The sequence below is a fragment of the Lissotriton helveticus genome, chromosome 9, assembly GCF_964261635.1.
Source record: "Lissotriton helveticus chromosome 9, aLisHel1.1, whole genome shotgun sequence".
Taxonomy (NCBI): Eukaryota; Metazoa; Chordata; class Amphibia; order Caudata; family Salamandridae; genus Lissotriton; species Lissotriton helveticus.
Window position 1 is genome coordinate 659,611,744 of NC_136070.1, and position 22,018 is coordinate 659,633,761.

Here is a 22,018-nt window from a genome sequence, read left to right on the forward strand (position 1 = left end):
CATCTAGACCAATTGTGGTACAGCTCAAATCCAGCTCCTGGTCATCGTCGATGCCTCCTGGACCTCGTGGCTGAAGAGACAAACTCACCTTCTTCACCTTCAAGCACGCAACATCGCCTGGTTCCTTCCTGGTCAATGGCTAGTGACCCAGACTCTGTCCCCTCTGCTTTCAGGTTCTTCACATCAACGATCCACCCTTGGATCCACCCGGACACTTTTCCTCCTGTCGCCTGCAGCACTTCTTTGCAGCTCTCCATAGAAAACGACGACGAAACCCGACACGAAAAGACACCTATGCACCCGGCTTCCCTGGGTGAGGTAACACGAGTACTCCGGTGCTCCCATGGGTATTGACTCTCGAAGTGTCCTAGTTTAAAAGGGTTCCATCCTAGTCCATCCGGAAGTGTCCTTAAATTGTAACTTTGTATCTTTTACGAACTCCCTAGAAAGTCAATGGGAACCCGCGCCTGTGTTTAGACACTGCACGCGGCTCCCGTGGGTCTCCTACTTCCTAATCTTTGGTTGTTTATTGTAGCCCCAGCGATTCTACAGGCCCTAGGCCTGCTTTCTAACTCTTACGTGGTACTTATACCACTTTCTTAGTATATGGTTTGTGAGGCCCATAGGGCATAACTTATACTGTGCAACTTATCGTATATTAACTGTGTGACTTGTATTGTATTTTGACCTCTGACCTCATAAAGAGTGCAGAGGGGTTGTGTTTAGATTAAATACATATATTTTTGATGTATACCTTGTGTGGTGTCCTTTCATTTGGTATTCAAGGGATTATATATGTGGTAAAATAACGTGCTTAACTCGCCTTCGGAAGTCTTAGTCTGAAGACTGCTGGTTCATGCTACCCCTAGGATAGATTTCTATAAGGTTGACTTTACAACCATCATCAATAAGGGTCGATTAGACTGGTGCAAGGTACCCACTAGAACTAGTGGACATCATATGCCAGGCTAACTTCTCACACAAGGTGCCCACTAGAATAGTCGACATCGTATGCCAGGCCAACTTCTAACACTCTCTGCATGTTCATTGGAGAATCGTCATTCTCCTTTCACTGGTTTGTTTGATGCATGTCAGGAATTCTTCATTAGTATGTGTTAGTTTAAGGTTTTCTGGGATTTTTATTTCTTCTGATGTTCTTGGGGTTCTTTTGGTTTGCCTTGCTACTCACCTTGTTCTTGCAATCAGTCTTTTGGCATGTGATATTGCTGGCAATTGGCCTAAGGGACTTAGGGTGAAGTGTCTTTAGGTATAGGTTCTGATGATGTTTGTAATCTAGTGTTGCTGTAGGACATTTCTTACCTGTCTTTCAGTTGTGTTGGGGGGATGGTTGTGTGATCTTACAGTTTCCTGTCATCTTTTGTTGTAGCTCTACCGTAGCATATGAATTTAAATAATATTTAGAGCATTTCCAAAACGTTCTCTTATTACTGGTACTCTCCTTGCTGTTTGATGTATCTCCTACAATTTATCAGAGATTTTCCTTTCCATGATGTTACATATGTCAGAGTTTCAGGCCTTTTGAAACATTTCAGTTATAATAATATTGAAAGTATGTGTTACATATTAATATTAATTTATATTATATCCGTTATTAAATGTTTTAACATATTTTGTATGATAAACCTGTTTTTAATTTATTTTGTTGAGTTGGCCCTTTTGCTTCTTTACAGCTTCTTTTTTCCCACTGTTCATTTTTAGGTCGGACTTGAAAGTGCAGATGGCCCTGGACCTTATGTGATCAACATAAAAAAGAGCTTCAGGACTAGACAGTGAGGGGTTCAGGCTCCACTCACATGTTGGTGGACAGGAAAACATGTTTTGATTGGGCAGAAGTTGTGTGCTTTCACGAAAAAAAGTGCTTCCTCTCCACCAGCTGTGATTATTTTGTTTGTTTATCTAGATGCCTGAGCCAGCAGCAGTATGACTTTGACCTTTTGGGACACTCACTGTAATATTGTAAACGTGTCTTAGATAAGTATATAATTTACAGGGTTTGTTTTCTCTGGAAGTAGCACAGATGGGAGGAGGGCTCTCATGAGCAATGAATTGCTGTTTTGTAGTCCAGGCACCCTTCCCTTCCACCATTAGACATCAACGTGCAGTTGTGTATTTGAGAGCAGGTATTGATTGCCCAGGGCTACACCAATTTACATGGATTGTTATGTCTAGATTGGCAGCATAGCTGTTACCTGATTGTATGTGATAAACAAAGAGCTTTCAGAGTACTGCCTGCTGATAAAGGGGCTTAGGCTGTACCTAGAGTACAGGATTTAATAGGGCCAAATTTAAGTGTTTCCACTACAAAAAGTGGTTGTATTGCACTTTTTGGCTTGTGGCAAAGTGTGTACTCAATATAGCAGGACTGGGTTGGTTATTGAGGCAAGCCAATCGTTATTGTGAAATGTTACGAAAAAGCATTAGGCCTGATATATTCATTTCGAAAAAGATATATTCAAGTCAAGAGGCAGTTGAGGATGGATTGTTATTTCTCTATATTGCTCCACATTGTGGATATTAAAGATTTGCACTGTGAGAATCCCTATTAGGCCCTCTGAGAACAGAAATTCATTTGCTTATACAACGATACTTTTGTATATCTTTCTAATTTTATGACTGTGTGCTTGGCGACTGCTTTGTGGAAACGTTTACACTCAGAACAGTAGGCCAGAGTTGGTTATGGTGATAGCCATCTATACTTTTTTAGATATTTGTAATTTTATAACTGTATGCTTGATGGTTGCCCATTTATGTTCACCTGAAATAAGCCTGTGTTGGGTAAGATCTAAAGCCAGTAGTAAAGGGCATAGGCCTGATCAGTTCATTGAAAAAAGTTATGGTAGATTCCATGTGGTTGATCTGTTTATTATGAAATGTTATGTAAGAGACCGTTAACCAGACCTACTTATTGTGAAAACAATAGATTAACTCCAATAGGCGTTTAAGGACACCGTTTAAATTCACTATGCTAAAGCCAGGAAGGAGGTATTTTGTTACACGGAATCTCACAGAATACCATAGTAGACGATGGTTTAGGATTTAGTGACCCACAAAACAAACAGTGGGGATATACTAGATGGATTATGCTAATCCTTATTAGGCTCTTTTAGGAGAGTATTTTGCTTTGCCAGCTGTAACTTTGTATACAATTGTAATTTGTTGACTGTACACCTGATGCTTGTTTGTGAGAAAGTTTACACTCAGCACAGTAGGATTGGGTTGGTTATAGCGACAAGCCATTGATAACATCAATAAATCTGATTGGTGCACAGGAAAGCGTTATGCCAAATACCTTAGGCCTGGTTTGTTTATTATAAAAGGTTATTGTAAAGGCAGAAGGAGAGGCCTTTTTTATGAAAAGTATTTGTAAAAACCAATAGGCCTCTAACAGTGAATTGTTATCTCTCTATGTTACAAGCTTTGGAGAAGTATTGTGTTACATGTAATCTGACAGATTACCATATTAGACAAGGGTTTCAGTGCTGGTCATCTACTCTGGCAAACCCTGGGAGTAGAAGATTTTCACCGTGATGATTCTGATTATTCTTTCCCTCTTGTCCACTTCCTCCCAAAATGGCGCAAAATTATTTCAGATCTTTGAGTCCCAGAGATGGTCGCTGACTAGCACATAGAATTCTGCCTCCCTCACCACCCTAAATCCCCTTGCTCGCTACCCATACTTTTTTTCACTAGAGGCGGCAACCCCGGTTGACAAGGAAGTTGTGGACATGGTTCAGAAAAGGGTCATCATACTTGATACCGCTGAGGATGGTTTTGAACGTTCTAGCTTCATTATCTGCAAAAAAGAAAAAAGGCATCAGGCCTGTCATAAACCTGTGCTCTGTTAGCCTGTTGGTAGTTTATCATCACTTCAAGTTAGAAGGCATCCAACATCTATGCAAAGATCTCCTTTCCTGGAAGGCTCAACCTGGCAGACCCCATTTGTCAATAGCAATCCGCTCCGGAAACCAACACCTTCTATACTTTAAGTGGAGGTTGTTGCCTTCTCTTTGGGCTATCCTCTGCCACTTGGCGTTTCACCAAGTTCATTAGTGTGGTTGTGGCATGCCTCTCTGCCAGGGGCGTTTGTCTCATTATATCAATCGAAAACTTTTTATTTTGTATATAACAATCCACAATACGTACTATTCATCAGACAAACAGGATAAAAAACTGTACAATACATAATTCATAGTACATAAAATATAAAATGTCATGAATCACATAGAAAGTGCAGGCTTTTACGCTCTTAGGAGAGGCATGTTAGCTATGTCAAAAGACAACACAGTGCAGTAGAGTTATCTGTGAGGATATTAAACCCACTGGCATGGCAAAAACCCGAAAGGATTCATAAAATCTAGAGCCACATTTTAAAAGATTGTGTCGATTAGTAGATGCTGTCAGAATCGGATCAGAATTTCAATATTGAACAGTGCGACTATAAATAAACCAAGCAGTATGTACATTTTTTGCCATTGCAATGACAATAACCTCCCTGGTATCAAAGCTTAAAATGCATAAAGCAGGTGCATATTCACTAAATCTCAAAAGCTTACACACAGGTTTGAGATTTATCGTGTGGACGGGCATACGGAGAGCATACAAAGGTAAAATAATGAAGAGTTTCATCAACTGTAGTGTAGAAAGGATACCTACTGGAGGTGCAATATTTCTCACCCCAATTGGGACAAAAGCTGTTCACAGGCAGAACCCCATACCTTGATTTAAAAAAAAGTTGCAGCGGAGTACATCCCGGTACAATGCCAAGGAACGACTCGTACACCGGGGAAATCTTGAGATCTAAAAATGTGTCTGTCAGACTCTTTGCCGTTACACACTTCAGTTCCAACCACAAATGTTCCCTGATGGACTCTTTGACCAAGGAGCGAGAGACTGTTTTCACCACACTTGGGGGAGGGCAAACCAGTTTCATAAAACATTGTTTTAATGTATGCAAACCAAGGGATCCTCTCACAGCCAATGGACCTTAGAAGCACCATTGTTGTTATTCTACATGATTCCAGCTCGTCTATAGTCCGGAGCCTGAGCCAGTACATGATAAGTTGAAACATCAAGCTAGAATTGATTGGGTAAACGCATAAATCCATAATTTGTCGAAGCCATGAAGCACTTTGTGGGAGTTTAAGAAGACTCCTAACGATTCTATTTTCCATGATACAAAAGGGCATCAACCCTCAGATGGTCCCAGAGCTCTGCTCCATACATGACGGAACTTTTTACTTTTGAGTTGTAATTCTCATCTTATGTTTAGACAACCTTTTACTAATGCAACCATTCGGGACAACCATCGCAAATTATCTAGATTGAATAATATATCTTGTTTACAATCTAAGATTTCTATGAACTTCAAAATGTTGTCCTGCTCTCTGACCCAGACAACATACTCTCCAGGATTTACAGTAGACACCATCATCTACACTCTGAAACGTCCCCCATGAAGATTTCTTGCATCAAATAAGTAGTGAGGACTCACCTAATGGCACCTTCAATGTTTCTAATATCCCTTTCCCACCTAATCAGCATTCTGACAGCCTCATTTCAGGAATCTTTACGAACTCTCTTCATTAACAAGCTCTGGAGCGCTAAAAGGCGCATGTCTTCCTTCAGGGTTTCAATGGTTCAGATCCTATTCTGTTGGACAGAGGCCTGGAATGGCAAAACTGTTTGTGGCTCCAACTTGGACACAGTCATCAGGTCATATGCAAATAGGTCAGGTTGGAGTGCAAAATGCAGTGACCTGTCAACTGTGGGCTTGTGGTCTTCCTAAAAGTATCTATATATCAAAGCTGACACTTCTTGTAAGCACCTTTGCCATTCAGAGTTTCACAAAGCCCTAGTCTAATTGTTGTATCCTGCTAAAAATAACCAACTTTTCAGCAGTCAGATAGGTCAATAAGCTGGGCGCATGAGACCCAAACCCATTGCTGATCTGTTCAAGAACATCTGCGAGCACTGCATTTGCAACAACCTCTCAGACCTCTCCAACTCCATGGTGGATCGGCTTAGGACTGCAGTGATTGGAAGTCAGACAAGGAGGTCTTGCTTCAAGTTTCTCTCTCTCTCCTCCGGGGACCTCTTGATGTGGCCCTTTTTGCATCACATCTGAACTGTCATCTTCAGGTGTCTGTGAGCTGGAGTCTGAGCCTGAATGCCTAAACTATGGATGCCTTTCTTCAGGATTGTCTCCTCGTCACTCTTATGCTTTCCCCCCTTAGTGATTCACCTGCCAGAAGGTCCTCATTACACCTCATGGGCTTTCTCAACCTGGTTTCCTCATCTTCTGGAGTTTACCACAGATGTCCCACAACTTCTCCCTTCTTTCAACGTCCCTTCTGGACCAAGGTGGTCGTTCCTACAACCATGGAATTTAAGGCATGAGAAAGCTCCTCGCTATGGCTTTCCTCTTGTTGTTTTCCTGAATCCCTCTTTACTGTCACCCTCAGGTTGTCAGAGATTTTCCTGAAGCCCCGGAGGAAGGTCATTCTACAGGCTTGCTCCTAGTTGTCTACCTGGATTCCTGTTGAATGATGACCTTAAGTTGTACAAGTTGTTCCCACTGCTGTTGGATGCATTCCGGGTTCTTCTCTTGCAGTCAGCAATAAGAAGGCATGTGGTGCTGGACAGGTTATCATACTGGCATGGTGACATCATAAGCATTTATGGTATCATGCCTTATTGATGTTGGAAGGAGTAGTCAATGAAGGGATTTGCAAATTACATTCACCTCATTGCCTTTAATAAAATATGAGATTTCTTCTTCACTGCAGCTAGGAAAATCCTCATTACAATGCATGTGTCTTTTCAGGCTGTTTAGCTTCTGCTGGGCATCTTCTGGCAACAACTCAGACATTCCAGTGACACTAAGAGTCGTGTGATCTAGTCACTACACATCAGGAATATGAAGGGGGTCTGCTGGAATATTAGCATTACTTCCTGGCTTACCATAGTGTGTCTTGAGGAGTGCATGATCAGCAACTGACCATCCAGCACTCCGGTGTACAGTTGGCACTAACTCTACAGTCTAGCCCAGGCATCTGCTTGGAACACATATGCTGTTCTATTGTCTGATGGATCATTCATAGGGACCCTGTCTGCCTGGTTTACCAGTGGAGTCTACCTTAGGCCATGCAAGCTCTGGGCACTATGGGTGTCCTGTGTCTTTTGCACATTTTTGGGACTCATCCTCACTACTCATTGACTACTCTGGTGCCCTTTTGTACTCTTCCTTGGTACCAGGCACATATTTCGCAGACAGCAAAACAACAACTATTTTCAGAGGCACTCATGTGCAGAAGGCACCCTGCGTCATTCACCATGTCAATGACTCTTGACACCACACTCAACACATTGAGGAAAGAACTTTCAAACAGCCACTCTAAAGAAGGAATAAAAGGAATCAAAGATCACGGAGCTGTAAAAAGAGGTAAACTCTATACACTTGGTCCATAGTTTGTTTCATTCCTCCTAGGAAATTAGTACCGCAAAAGGTACTCCACCCAGTAAGAGTACTCTTACTTCAGGGGCAACATGCAAGGGCCATAGGATGATTGACCAGAATCCTGCAGGAGAAATAGCTAATGACAAGATTGACTATACCGTAGCCCTCGTTTGCCCACCCCGCCGATGCCTGCTCGCACACATGACTAAAGACCGAACACGTGATGTTCAACGAATATAACATTGTAGTTACCTTTCAATTACAAAGTGCTTGTTGACACATCGCTGTTGCATTAATTGTTCCCTAACGTTTTTGTGCTACCCATTTACTTTCAGTTATGCTACTCTAGTCCCCAGTTCTTATGATCCTCTAAATTCCATATGTGTATTACAAAGGCCGAACTGGCTAGCATAGTACTGTCATGTGTGTGTCACTGTGTGCATTTACAATACATATAAATCAGCCTGTAAACTGCGGAGTTCGTGACACTGACAATGTCTTATCAAGCTTGGCTGTACTGCACAACTGTCGGGAAATATACATAAATGTCAATAAATATGAGGGCATATTTACAAGCAAGTGGCAGAGAGCGGTGTAGCTCCAAAATTGCTAATGACGCTCCGTCACTTTAGAAACTCAGGGAAGCGCCGTATTTACAATAATATGGCGCAACCCAGCATTTCTTCCTGTACTAACGCTAAAATCAGCTGCCTAGTACCAACACAGGGTTCCCTTGGACCATAATGCAAGAGTGCCTGCATTGAGGGAATTATTGTTAATGTGCAGGAAGGTGTCCCTTCCTTCACATAAACAATCTAGAATGGCGATTTGTAACTCCTAAGTGTGCGGCATTGTGTAGCACACATAGAAGTTGCAAATCGTCATTTATCCAATGATTGTTTATGTGCTGGAAGGAACACCTTCCTGCACATAAATAATCACCCAAGGCATTGTGCTGTCTCTATGTGTGCTGCACAATGCAGGACACAAAGAAGCAGCAAAAGCGATGAGAAATAAAGCATTTCTCCTTGTTTCATGTTAAGACCAGGTTTTTCCAGGTCTTAATTTTGGCTCTGTATCCTATTTGCACCACCCTTGTAAATAGGGGGCAGCGGCAAAATCAATGGGTGCTGCGGCGGAATGTCCACTCCAACACCTATTGCCCACCCCTTTCACGCTAAGTGTAGCGTGAAAGGGGGTCTTATTTACAAGGCAGCATTAAGCCACGTTAAGTGGCTTAATGGAGCCTTGTATAGAAGGCTAAGCCCCTATTGCCACAGGAACGTCGTTAAAAGTGATGTTCCTGTGGCGATAGGGGTTTGTAAATATGCCCCAAAGTTTTTTGACAAAAGAAAATATACAAGGGCCATATTGAAGTATGCAGGAAAGTAATAGGGCCCTTTCTTTCTCAAGGACTCCGAGGTAATGCATATTAATGGCCTTTTCTCTTAATACCAATGCAACCAGTTTTGGTATTGCCTCCACAAATGAAACATGGGATATTAAATATGGCCTCCTTGACCCGGCAACATAGGCACCATAACCATCTAATAAGATGGGCCTGAAGAGCTTGTAAGGTTCCTGGTTGCTTCTGAGGGCACTTGAGTAGGCATCTGAGCACCTAGCTGCCACTTGCCAGTGGATTGGTGTTCCTGCTTGTTCCATCCTGATCCAGTTGCCACCTTCTGACCAAGTGTCACTGTCACTGCCCAGGTTTTCCCGCCCAGGTTTTTCCTGCTCACCGTTCTTCCTGCCAACAGAAGCCCCGCCCACCCCAGGGCCTACTTATTGCAGGGTGCAGCGCAATTGTGCCATAAGCAAGCCCATCAGTGCCTCTCCTTGCCTAGACCGTGCCCTGCAGCAAGAACCCTGGCCCCACGACCATCTAACGCAACACCACAAGCACAGCCACCACGGTAGCCAACGAATGGCACCACTAATCCTCCGCCATCCTCACGACCTCAACAGCACACACTGGCAAACATGCTGCTGCCACGCATCTCCAAGCACCATGGTAGGACCTTTCGCCTGAACCCATCGCAATTTTAATGGTGACACCTCAGACGCCAACACCACCAGCTCCAACCAACTGATGCAAGTCATCACCACCCAACACCAACTGTCCGCCTTGCTCCTCAAAGTCTGACCTCTCGGTTAACACTCCACCAAAATCTGGGACCTCCTCAACAGCAACACACCCGACCTTCTCTTCCTGATCGAAACATGGCTCAACCCAGTTTCCAAGACGGACATCTCCACAGCCATCCAGCCCACCTACAAAATCAAAAGCCAGGACCGAACCCACAGCCCAGGCAGAGGGCTTGCGATTATCTACAAAAACACTATTGACTGCACCACCTCCACTGACTCAGACACAGGGGCGGATTGGCAAGGCGGGCATTCGGGCATGGGCCGAAGGGCCGGTGCCTCAGTGCCCTCTGTGGGCCGTTTTTTTCTCCCCTGTCCCAGTCCACAGAGAGTGGACTAGGAAAGGGGAGGAAAAAACAGGCCCACAAAGAGCACAGAGACAGACAGAGAAAATGAAAGCAGCCTCGCTGTGCGGCCGGATAGCGATTGTCAGCTGTGGCCTCTCCTTCACCCCTGCACTGCCAAGTAATCAAGCTGAGGCTGGGCTGGGGAGGGGTGATTGTTTGCAAGAATCGGCCTCCCTGGGGGCCAGGTGTTTCTCAGGCCTTTGAGCCATTTTCACCTCGGCCCCCCTGGGGCCCATGCAGCCCAGAAACAGTGTTAGTCTTAACACCTCGCCCACAGCCCTTCACGTTCAGGGTATAGTGGGCGAGGAAGAATGGGTCTTGCTGTGGGGGCCCGGTGATGTTTGGAATTTTTTCATTTTATCTATTTATTTATGCGATTTTATATAGCGCGGACTTTACCCGAAGGTGTCAGAGCGCTTCACACTAGGAACAGCAATAATACATGAGGACAAAAATTACAAGTGGACAAATTACAAAAGCAAACGTTAAGTTACATGAATCAAAAGTGACAATAGTGAGCAACCAAAATACATGAGGTAGCAATCGGTACATTACAGGAGGAAAAAGTGATATGTGTGCAGGTTACAAAAGCGTACAAAGTACAAGTAGAGGTATAATACTGCAATAAATGGCAGACACTCCAGCACAAGAACAAACGTTACGTAGGCAATGGTGGCACTTGTGCAAGTATCTAAAGCAAACAAAAGTGAGAGGTAGCATACAGTGTGATACCAGAGAAAAGTGACGTGTGCAAGTTACAAAAGGGTACCATACACAGGTACAAGGGTAATACTACAGTAAATGGTAAACACTCAAACTGCCAGAATACACTGGGAAGGCACTTCCCATGCACCAGCTTCACCTCAGCCTCCCCCCTGGCTACCTGGCTACCTTGGATGACCCAGAAAGCTGTGTTTTGTGCTCCCCTGCCAGGACATTTTCCCGAGGCCTGGAGGGCTGATTGATTTACTAATTGGAGGGGCCTTACCTCTGTTCATGTGCTCCTGAGCTGAAGGTCTGGGGAGGGCTAAGTAGGTTAGTAATAGCAGGGGCTTTGCTGCATTTCAGGTGCTCCTGTGCTGGAGGGCTGGAATAATTTTGTGACAGAAAAGGGCCTTGCTATTTTTTTTAGTTGCTCAGCATGTAGGCCATTGTCACCTTGGCCCTGTGTCCTGTGCAAGAACAGTATCCTCCCACTTTCATTCCTTGTCTGTGCAAATGGTGTTTCATGAAAGGGCACGCCCCTTGAATGTGGGCCACGCGCCTTAAATATGGGCCACGCCCCTTGAATGTGGGCCACGCCCCTTAAATATGGGCCACGCCTCTTGAATGTGGGCCACTTTTTTCGTCAGTGCCCGGGCTGAATTGTGATCCCAATCAGACACCAACCTCATGGAACACCTCCACTTCATAATACAAATGAACTGCAATGCTACCCTTCAGGGAACCGTTGCATACCGTCCCCCGGGTCCTGAGTGGAATTCTGCAACCACATTGCAGACTTCATTGCTCCCCTCTACCTCAGATCAACCAACCTCATCCTCCTCGGGACCTTAATTTCCACCTGAAAGTCACCACAGACCCTAACTCTGCAGCCCTCTTCGACAGCCTCACCAACACATATGCACCACAGCATACCGATGCGAACTGCCCTGACCAGCCGGACACCTCCTTCATCGCCAAACAGCAGCTAAGCAACTGGACGCCCCCTTTGAACAAAGAAACCACTGCCTTAATGGGGAAACTGCTCATTTGCAAACGCCACACTGCCATTGCGGATACCTGTTTCTGTGGGGATCTACTTGGGTCCTCGAGACTGCCAGCACCGACGGGGGAATCTAGTAGAGGCACGAACGCGCAGGACCAACGATAGGCCCCGGACTACATCTCCTAGGGGGCCTAGCGGCGCGCACAGCCCGTGACTCACCACCCGGGCGACTGAGGCCCACAAAAGCGGCCGTGCACTCCCGCAGCGCGAGGCGCGCGCGGGCGCTGCCCGGGCCAAGCCCGGGCCAAGGGCGGGCCAGCCCGCACCCGTCAAAGCCAGGAGAAGGCAGGGCAGGGCCACATCTCTTATCTTCGAACTTCAGGCTCCATGCCCTTATGCTGTGATATTTGCAAGTAGTCAGTGACTCTTTACCCTTGTATTGGCGGTGCATGTATGCTAATGATTGTGTTTTATATCTTGCCTTATAATATTGGTGGTCACTTGAGACTATGAGCAAAATGGGTGATAAGGGGGCAGGGGGCTCACGGGAAGTGGGAACCCTTGATGTGTTTTTGGTAAGAGCTGAGTCTGTTTTATGTCGGGAGATTGAATTAACACAAAGGCGCCTTTCTAGGGATCATCGTCGTTCTTCCACCGGTGTCCCTGTTACTGGCCCAGTGGTGTTGTTAGAGCTAGATGGATTTGTGGGTAATAGAGAAGGCCGGGTGGACGTATCATTAGCGCCGGGTCCATCAACGCCCTCACCAGAGCATCTTGAGGTTGATTGCCATGAAGATACTCCCCTTACCCCCCTCCCCCTTACCCCCCTTAAATACGGACTCGTCCACAACGAATGAACACAGCTTTGAGGGGGGAACACCAGGCAAGTTTAACCTCAACAAAGAGGAAAGCGGGCAGCATCCCGGCCACCTTACAACAAGCTAGTAAAGTGCCCAAAAAAGGGGGTGGCATACGGGGAAATAAGGCGTGTGCACGGGAGGCTGTTGGTTTAATTGCACACAGTGCGCTAGACAGTAGTTCTCAGGTCGGGTCTGAGCAATTGTCACTTGACATGGAGAATCGAATTGTGTCCAAAATTGAAGAGAAATTATTAGAATTATTGAGACCCATCTCTTCTAAACTATCTGAAATAGACTCCAGGTTAGATACAATTGAACATCAGCTGTTTTTCTCTGAAGGTAATGAGGTAACGGGTTTTTAGGAACCCGTTTGGTGCCAGGGGATAACACCCGAAGACCTCTGAGTTCTCCCTGTTCCGGACCACAGAAACACGGAGTCTTCTAGTCGCAGTCAGAGATCAAGTTTTATTGGCAGCTACCAAGTAACAGGTGTCCTAGAAGCACGACAAACACGGGTCATGTGTTCTCAGGAGACCGTTCGTTTTTACAGAACCAGCCTTCTCCTTATATACAGAAATAATAGCTGCAAGCAAGAATTCTTGAGTTTATGATATGGCTATACACATATTTCTACAATAATACAAAAGAGCGAAGTCATGTAGGCAAGCCCGTATTTTAGATGTCCAATTCGTGATAGATTACCCAGCCAAGCCCGGAACTCCCATCAGATATCGGTGAAACCCCAATAAAAGAAGGCACCTCCTAGTCATAAAACTGGCCATAAACAGGGAGCGTGGACAGGTGTGTATGTGTGTAGAAAACATGATCTGTACGCGATGAATGGTTTGTGGTATGTTGTGCATTGATGCTATCGTGTTTGGCCACTGGGCGAGGAGCTGCCCAAACAGGTTTGGCTGGAGGCAAGGGAGTCAGTTGGGACAGGTCAGGGGGGAGTCAGGGAAGGTGGACGTGTCCTTTTAGATCAAGCTCGACCTTTAATTGACTTATCATGAGGGCAAGACACAAGATGGATACTGTTTACAAAATGGAGTCTGAGGGGTCAGGACGGAAACTACGATTCAGGGGTGTTAGCATGTCTCGATCATGACGCAAATGCATAGGAATGATGTCCTAATCATTATCGGTTCGTCGACACCAAATTCGTCATGGTACGTTGATGTTTCGGGACACGGGTATCGGGCCTCGATACCGGGACAACAGTAGGGTCCAGAATTTCAGAACCACAGACCCTCCTTTTGCCCTCATATAAGGCAATAATTCATGTTAATCCGAGTCTAAGTCTGTATGAAGGAATTCGTGGAGATGCTGCTGTAGCATCATTCTGTTGCTCAGTTCGTCCCTTGACACAGGCTTCCGTACACATGAGGTAGCACAGAGGCCACATAGTGCAGGAGCGCACTGTACACACAGGCAGAACATAAACAGAAGTGCTAAGATCATCCCAATGAAGATCAGTGTTTTCCATCCCCAGGTAGCGATCAGTTCCCAGAACCACCCTAGTAAGGACCAGTCCCCTTTTTCTACGTGAAGGGAACCAGATATCTCGTGTAGCTTAGAGATGGCCTGGTACACTGTCGGTGCGTTATCAGGGATGAAAATGCAACAACTGGATTGGATCACTCTACACACACCACCACGATCGGCGAGCATGATATCTAGGGCAACTCGGTTCTGAAGGGTCATAAGTCGATCCGACTGAAGTTCGGTCGTCAAATTGCCAAGGGCTCCGGCCGTTGTAATCACGGCGGATTCAACTATCCTCGATAACTGGCGAATATTCCTGCTGTTCACCATAGGCCCCCAAAATGGCAGAAAACCCTTTGCGAAGTCAGCGAATTCCTGACCCGCGGTGTCGTCTTTACTCACGACCCCTCTAGCTGTCCTTGTCCGATGGTAATCTGCTCTGGCCGTGTAGGTGGGAGGCAGCAGAAATGAGATAAAACATGTACCTGAGAAGTCAGGGGGCAACCAGGTGTAGGCTTGGTCATGGCAGACGAAATACGTGCCTTTGGCTGCTAATAGTATAGGGGAAGTTCGGGAAGCGAACACATAGGTTTCCGTGCATATACTCTTTCCTAATTGTGCTTTGGGATCCCTGCCGATACCTTGTAAACATAAGTGACCTCGGTTGGGTACTATACAAACTGGGAGGGATTTCTTTGCTGTCTGGCTCTTACTCAGGTAAACCCCATATTTAGTTACGTTCCAACGAGTGTACGGAGTGAGTTCATCTTTGGGAATCGTAAGATAGGTGTCGAACTCTCTACTCATATTTCTTATCCCTGCTACTAGTGCCTTGTTACTGGAATCACTCTCAGTAGAACGGGTCGGGTATGGTTCTAGGGCGAATAGGAACATGGTCTGGAAAGCCCACAGAGAACCATAATAACTGAATGGCAGGATGAAGTATGGGATACCCTTATCCGTTGTGTGTGGCATGAGTCCACATATCCAACAGTTCGATGTGTTCATTATGGACTGGTGTTGGTGTAGAAGTTGAATGAATGAGTTATTTACAAATTCGAGTCTTCTGGCAGACTCGTGTTCAGGTAGAGGGTGAAAGTAGTGTGGAGAGATAGTAGGAGGAGGCGGTGGCCCGGTGTCATTTGAAAAAGTAACTTGGAATACGAATAGAGTATAACCAGTCAAAAACATCGTTATGCTACACAACATTAAAATACACGTTATCAAAAACCTTCTTTTGGCCAGTACAGTGCATAATTGTCTTTCAAAGTTCGTGAGTCTGGTAGGTCTCTTTACCCTAGGAAACTCCATCCTCTAGTTGCTGCCCGCGGTGGTAGGTTGGTTCTGCCAGGGAGTGCGCTCTGTTCAGTCCGGGGTAACTCCCTTGGACCAACCAGAACCGTTGACCTAGACGTCCCCAGTTGCACTCCCCAGACTTCAACCGCGACCCTAGCAGCAGAACCGGATGGCGGTTCGAAAATCAAAAATGAGCAAGTTTCCTGAGAGTGAGAGAGCTGAAAAAATCAAAAAATAGTTCTTGGGGGAAGGGAAATCACATTAGTTTGCCTTTTATTAGTCTCTTTGTCTTGACCTTAGATTATATTGTTGTTTCCCAGGTACGGTGTGGTCTTCAAACAATGTCTCAGGTTCGGTAGTGTCCAACTGCATTGACGGTGGCACAAGTCCTTGTAAAATATGATCACTCTCCTTTTCGGTACTGGTTTCTTTTAAACGTGCATCGCTGAAAGGGATGAAGCGAGGTATGGATTCTGTCTCGGAGTCGGCAATTCCTTCGTTGACCCACCGGTCGTATGGAAGGGGCAGAGGGACCCGTTTACAATGGGTCCCGTGCACCCAGTTCTTTTTGCCTTCCACCCGAACAGCTGATCTCGTGGAAAGAAGTACCAGGTACGGTCCGGTCCACCTCGGCTGTCCGTTGTTTGTGCGCTGGAAATTCCGCACCAAGACCCACGTGCCGGGTTCGATGGAGTGACCTGGATCGTCAGAGGCTGGCGGAGAGGAACTGTGAACCTGTTGGTGTAAAACACGCAATTTAGTTGTTAATTCGCACAAATAGTCAAGCAGTACGGGGTGCTCTATTTCGCTGAGTTTCTTTGGCCTTGGCACGCCCCAGACGTTGGCTGGGCGGCCAAACACTATCTCATGGGGGCTAAGTCCTAACCTGGAATGGACGGTCATTCTGGTTGACAAGAGTGCTAGGGGCAAGGCGTCAGGCCATTTAAGACCTGTACAGGCTTGGATCTTGGCTAATTTGAGCTTTAAAGTGCCATTGTAGCATTCTACTAATCCAGCTGATTGGGGGTGATTCGCAGAGTGAAACTTTTGTTGTATGCCTAAACACTCACACACTCTCTTCATCACGCGTCCTTCGAATTCACTTCCATTATCACTCCAGACGATTCTAGGCATGCCGAATCTCGGGAAGAACTCTTTGACAAGGGCTTTGGCAGTTGACAAGGCAGTATTGTCCTTAAGGGGGTATGCTTCCACCCACCTGGAGAAAGCGCAAACAACAACGAGCACATACTTCAGAGTGTTGCATCTCTCCATGTGAATGAAATCGAGCTGCAAAACCTCGAACGGATACGTTGGAGGCGCAAAATGACCAGCTGGAGTTGGGGTTCCCCTACCGGGATTGTACTTCAAACACACCATACAGTTTCTGACCACATTCTCTGCATATTTCGGGATATTACCATTTTGCCATACTGGGGCCAATACTTTACAGATTCCTCTCGAACTGATGTGCGCAAATCCATGAGCCAATGTTACTACTGCAAGTACATAGGCGTTAGGTAATAGCCATCGCTGGTGTTCTGACAATTCGACCCAACAACCATTCGCATCTAACCTACCCTTACTTTCTCTCCATTCATTCACCTCTTTCTCAGTTGCCTCGGCTTGTATAGATTTCACGCTTTCGATGGTGTCCTCACACATTCCCACATCAGTAATCCATCTAGCGGGATCTACAACATACATCCGACTCATTGTGTTCCTTGCAGTCTCTTTCGCAACCTCGTCTGCAAATGCATTCCCGCGGCCAACATCATCCTGAATCTTTTTGTGTGCACTGCATTTTACAATTGCAACTTGTAGTGGCAAGGTCAGTGACTCGAGGAGTTCATTAACTAACTGACCATGTTGTATCTTTGCACCATGTGACGTAAGAAACCCACGTTCACGCCACAATCTCCCAAAACTGTGAGCCACACCAAAGGCGTATTGGCTGTCAGTGTACACATTCACTCGCTTTCCTTTCGCTAACACACATGCTCTGGTAAGCGCAATTAGCTCTGCAGCTTGTGCAGAATTATGGGAAATGCGCGCGGTCTCTATAATGGTATGTAATGTCTTTACGGCATATGCTGCAGTCGTATCACCATTCGGCAGCTTGAAACATGAACCATCAACCCATAAAGTATCGTTGCATTCAGGAAGGGGAGTGTCCTGTAAGTCTACTCTCCCTTTTGTCTCTTCTTCTGTCCTAAAACAGCAGTCATGGTTAGCAATCTTGTCTGTTTCTGTCGGAATGGGTAATAACGTTGCGGGATTCAGTGCATCGCACCTCTTTATGTGGATGTGACTTGCTAGCAGTGTAAGTTCGTAACTGGATAGTCGAGCGCTAGTAAGGTGTTGTGTCTTCGTCCTGTTTAGTAAAATGTCTACTGCATGCGGAACCATAACGATCAGAGTATTGTTCATGACTAATCCAGCGGATTGTCGGATGCAGACAGCTGCTGCGGCGGTAGCCCTCAGACAACTTGGTAGGGCTTTAGCCACAGGGTCTAGAGTTGCCGAAAAATACGCGCACGGGCGCTGTCTGTCCCCAAAATGTTGTGTTAAAACTGATAATGCACAACCTTCCTTCTCATGGACATATAATGTAAAAGGCTTACTGTAGTTGGGGTTTCCCAACACAGGAGCCGAACATAATGCATCACGCAACTTGTGGAAACTCGTCTGGCAATCTTCAGACCAAGGCATAGGATTTGGCGTGTCTTTGCAGAGTAGTGCCAGCAAGGGTTTAGCTAGTAGTGAGAAATTCGGTATCCATTGTCTACAGTACGATGTAATGCCCAAGAAGGCTCGAACCTCTCTCTGTGTCCTTGGGGCACTCAGTTCTGCAATTGCCTGTATTCTTTCTGGTGTCAGTCTCCTTCCCTCCTTCGACAAGATGTGACCTAAGTAGGTTACTTCTTGTCGGCAAAATTGTAGTTTGGAAAGAGAGACTTTGTGCTTCATGTCACATAAGTTACGTAATAATGATAACGTATCTTTCTTGCAAATCTCTTCAGTGTCTGCAGCGATCAGCAGATCGTCTACGTACTGAATCAGAGTTGAACCATTCGGTAGAATAATCGTGTCTAGTTGTGTTTTCAGGGCCTGACTGAATATTGATGGGCTTTCGCAGTAGCCTTGAGGAGCGCACTTGAAGCGGAAGCTTCGTCCTCCTAAATTGAATCCAAAAATATCTCTGCTCTCCTCGGCAATCGGGATGCTGAAGAAAGCGTTCTTCAGGTCGATCACCGAGAACCAATTTGCTGAAGCTGGAACCATCGTCAATAAAGCAGTAATGTCGGGGACAACTGGAAACTGTGGGATAACTATCTTGTTCACTTCTCTGAGGTCGATCACGAACCTGTACACAGGCGGTTGTAAAGGATCAGTACGCTTTAAGACGGGCAAAACTGGACTGTTACAAACATTTCCTGTTGTTTCTTCGATGACGTCTTTATCAATCAGGTCATAAACAATCGTCAATAATGCATTTTCGCATTCGCTAGATATTTTGTATTGGGGAATACGTGGCAACCTAACGTTGGCTTTCAATGTTATGACATACGGTGCTATCTCCAAACGACCTACATCATTAGAGCCATTAGCCCAAAGTATATCAGGAAGTGATGACAATTCAGTCGGAATATTGTCCTTTGACAAATACATTGGAGAAATGACTTTCTTACCTAAAGTAAGTTGTACTTCCAAGGGGGAACAGTACAAAGTCGCATATAACCTTTTTAGCAAATCCAAACCTAACAAATTTTCACCGCAAACTGTTGTTAGAATGAGGGGTGCTTCTAATTCGCACGGGCCAATAGAAAGAGATATAGGACTGGAGATCGGGTTTCTAACAGGGGCACCAGAGAAACCTACTGAAACATTCATTTCGCCAGACAAAGGTGCGCCAGGAAGTTTCGAGTGCATGATAGAACTTTTTGTAGCACCAGTATCCAGCAGAAATGGCTCTGACACTCCTGAGGTAATTACCTTGACATAAGGTCCATTCTGATCTACTGGAACTGAAACAACTCCCTCTCTTTGTCCATGGCTGTCCTAGCAATCGTTACCCTCATTTTCGTGTTCGGTGTAATAGTCGTCAGCATAGTACTGAGCTGACCTGGACGACGCATTATTCTGTTGGTCAAAGCTGTTCATCGAATTCTGAGGCGGAAAGGAAGTTGTATTCTGGGTGAAATTTCCACGAACACCTCTTCCCCTTACACCTGAAGCACCGCTCGAACGTCGCGCAAGAGCCGGACAATTATCTTTAAAGTGACCCTCTTCTTTGCAATACGCACATTGATTCGGGCCATAAGCAATACGCTGATGGAAAACTCGTTTCCTTGCGCGTTTCTCGAATACTGCTGTTGTTGTTGGTAATTGGGCTGACTAGTCGTACGAGGCGGATAGGCTTGCTGGAGAAGAACTTTAGTTTTTAAATCTTTTGTCTTTTTGTCGACTTTATCTAGCTCGTCTTTGCGCCTATTTTCATAGTACTGGGCTGTAGCTAAAATTTGCGCTGACGTAGAGACAGCCCAAGCACTCTTTGAATCTTTCAGTTTATTACACAGTTCAGGGATTAAATTATGTACGAATTTGTCTACAAACAATCTTTGACCACCCTCGGTAGCCATATCCTGACCACTATGATCGGTGAAAGTCTCCTCAAATCTTGTGAAAAAGTCAGACACATTCTCATCTTTCTTCTGCTTGCACGCAGATAGCTTGTCCCAGTTTACGCGTACTTCAGGCATTATCGTTTTCATGTACGCGATAATTCTACCGGGAAGTTCAGCTATTAACGGCTCAGGTTTAGAACCACCAATTTGTCTAGCATCTATAGCGGCAATGTTCGCCCATGAGTCACCTAGTTCTTGGTCATGGTTCGTATGACGTATTTTGCTCCATAGAGGATGTGGAACAACGTTCCCAAACAACATGTCGATATCCGCTAAATTCATTATACATGAGCTTGCAGTTTGTGATAACTCCTTATAATACCCAGTCGGGTTTTTACGAGGATCAGGCAGTGTCTGCTTGAGTGCTAAGACATCGGATCTTTTCCAGGGGACATGTACCCATACACGCTGGAAATGAGGCAGAATTGGTGGATTCGCATTCGCATCACCTTCCCTCCAAACCGGAGGAACCTCTCTCATGGGGTACTGTCTCGCTCTTTTCCCGCCTGGTGCATCGTCTTCGTGACATGATCTAGAGACGTTTCCCTTACTCCTATAAGAGAGCAATAACTCTATCGCTTTCTCAACATCTGCACCTATAATCATACCTTCATAGAACTTAAAGCGTGTACGCCATAGTTCGTTCATTGTGTATTTGGGATCATTTGTCTTCACATCTTCGCCCAGATATACACACATTTCTTCGAATACGTATCTCTGAGTGGGTGCATTCCATTGACGGAAAACTTCCATAACAGACTGAACATCATATCTAACAGTATCCGTAATCCATTTACGGGCTAGTTCATTCAGCACTTTTCTTTCCTCGTAATCAGGCAGTTGACTACGTAACTGTCTATCTTCTGTTTTAGGGGTCGTTTTAGGCGACCCGAAGAAAGGTGAAAGCAGACCAGTGACGGTACCTGTCACTCTTTGTCTAATAGAAGGAGAACCTTGCGGAGGAGCAAGTGCATCGGAAAAAACAGGCTGAGGCAAAGAAGAAGTAGAGGCAATAGCAGAGGAAGTTGAAGTAGTAGCAGACGTAGTATCATAGACAATAGCTGGAGCTGTAGGCAAAGTCGTAGAAGTAGATGGAGTAGGTAGCAAAGATGGCGGCCCTTGAGAAGGCTGCTCCGGAGAAGTAGAAACCAGCTGAAGAGGAGCTGGCGTTCGTGCAAGAGCTGGGTTACGTGCGCCGGGGCGCGGTATAGTAAAATACTTTGGCGTTGTAGTAGTGTCTAACGCATACGGTGGAGGTGAGCTTAATAAGTGGGACATTAATGGATCTTTCTCAGATCTCTCCTCTTGACCTTGTCCCTTATTTGGTAACATCGGGTAGCATTTATCTACTGCTAGTTTCTTGCTCCTAAGTATTTGTTCGCTTTCTTGCTCTTCCTCGTTATCCCTGTATGCAACGGCAGCTTGCACCATTGACATACCTCTTTTATTCCTTTTTGCTAATTTTATTTCTTTCTGTTTGGCTTCTTTGCGCCATAAGCGGAAAGAGTCAAACATCGCCGGCCGGGCTTTTCTCTTAAATAATTTGACCTCTAGGTTATCTAATATTTCTGAGTCGAAACTACCATATTGGGGCCATTTTAAAACACCATCCTTGCGGGTGTATTTTATCCACACTTCATTATATGTGATAGGACCTACGCCGTGCTTTACATAGAGCTCATATGTTGGAGTTCCAATCGGAGGAACCGGACAGGAATCCTCTAATCGGGAGTCCTTACTATAACCAAGACAAAACAAGTTTCCAAGTCTGCTAAAACCAGGCATCTTTGCTCACTAGTCTAGCTTCAAACTTCAAAGGATTATCTGTTACGATATTTCTCGTGAATACACAAGTCCTTCGGCTTTGGGGCTTGCAAGTACCAAATCAAAGCGTATCTCAAGGATACCAAAAACTAAGGACAAACTAAGGACTGGGAGACGCTCCACTTATACTTAACTGAAGTATTTGAAGATCGGTGACGTCGCTAGAAGACTCGTCTATCGTTTCG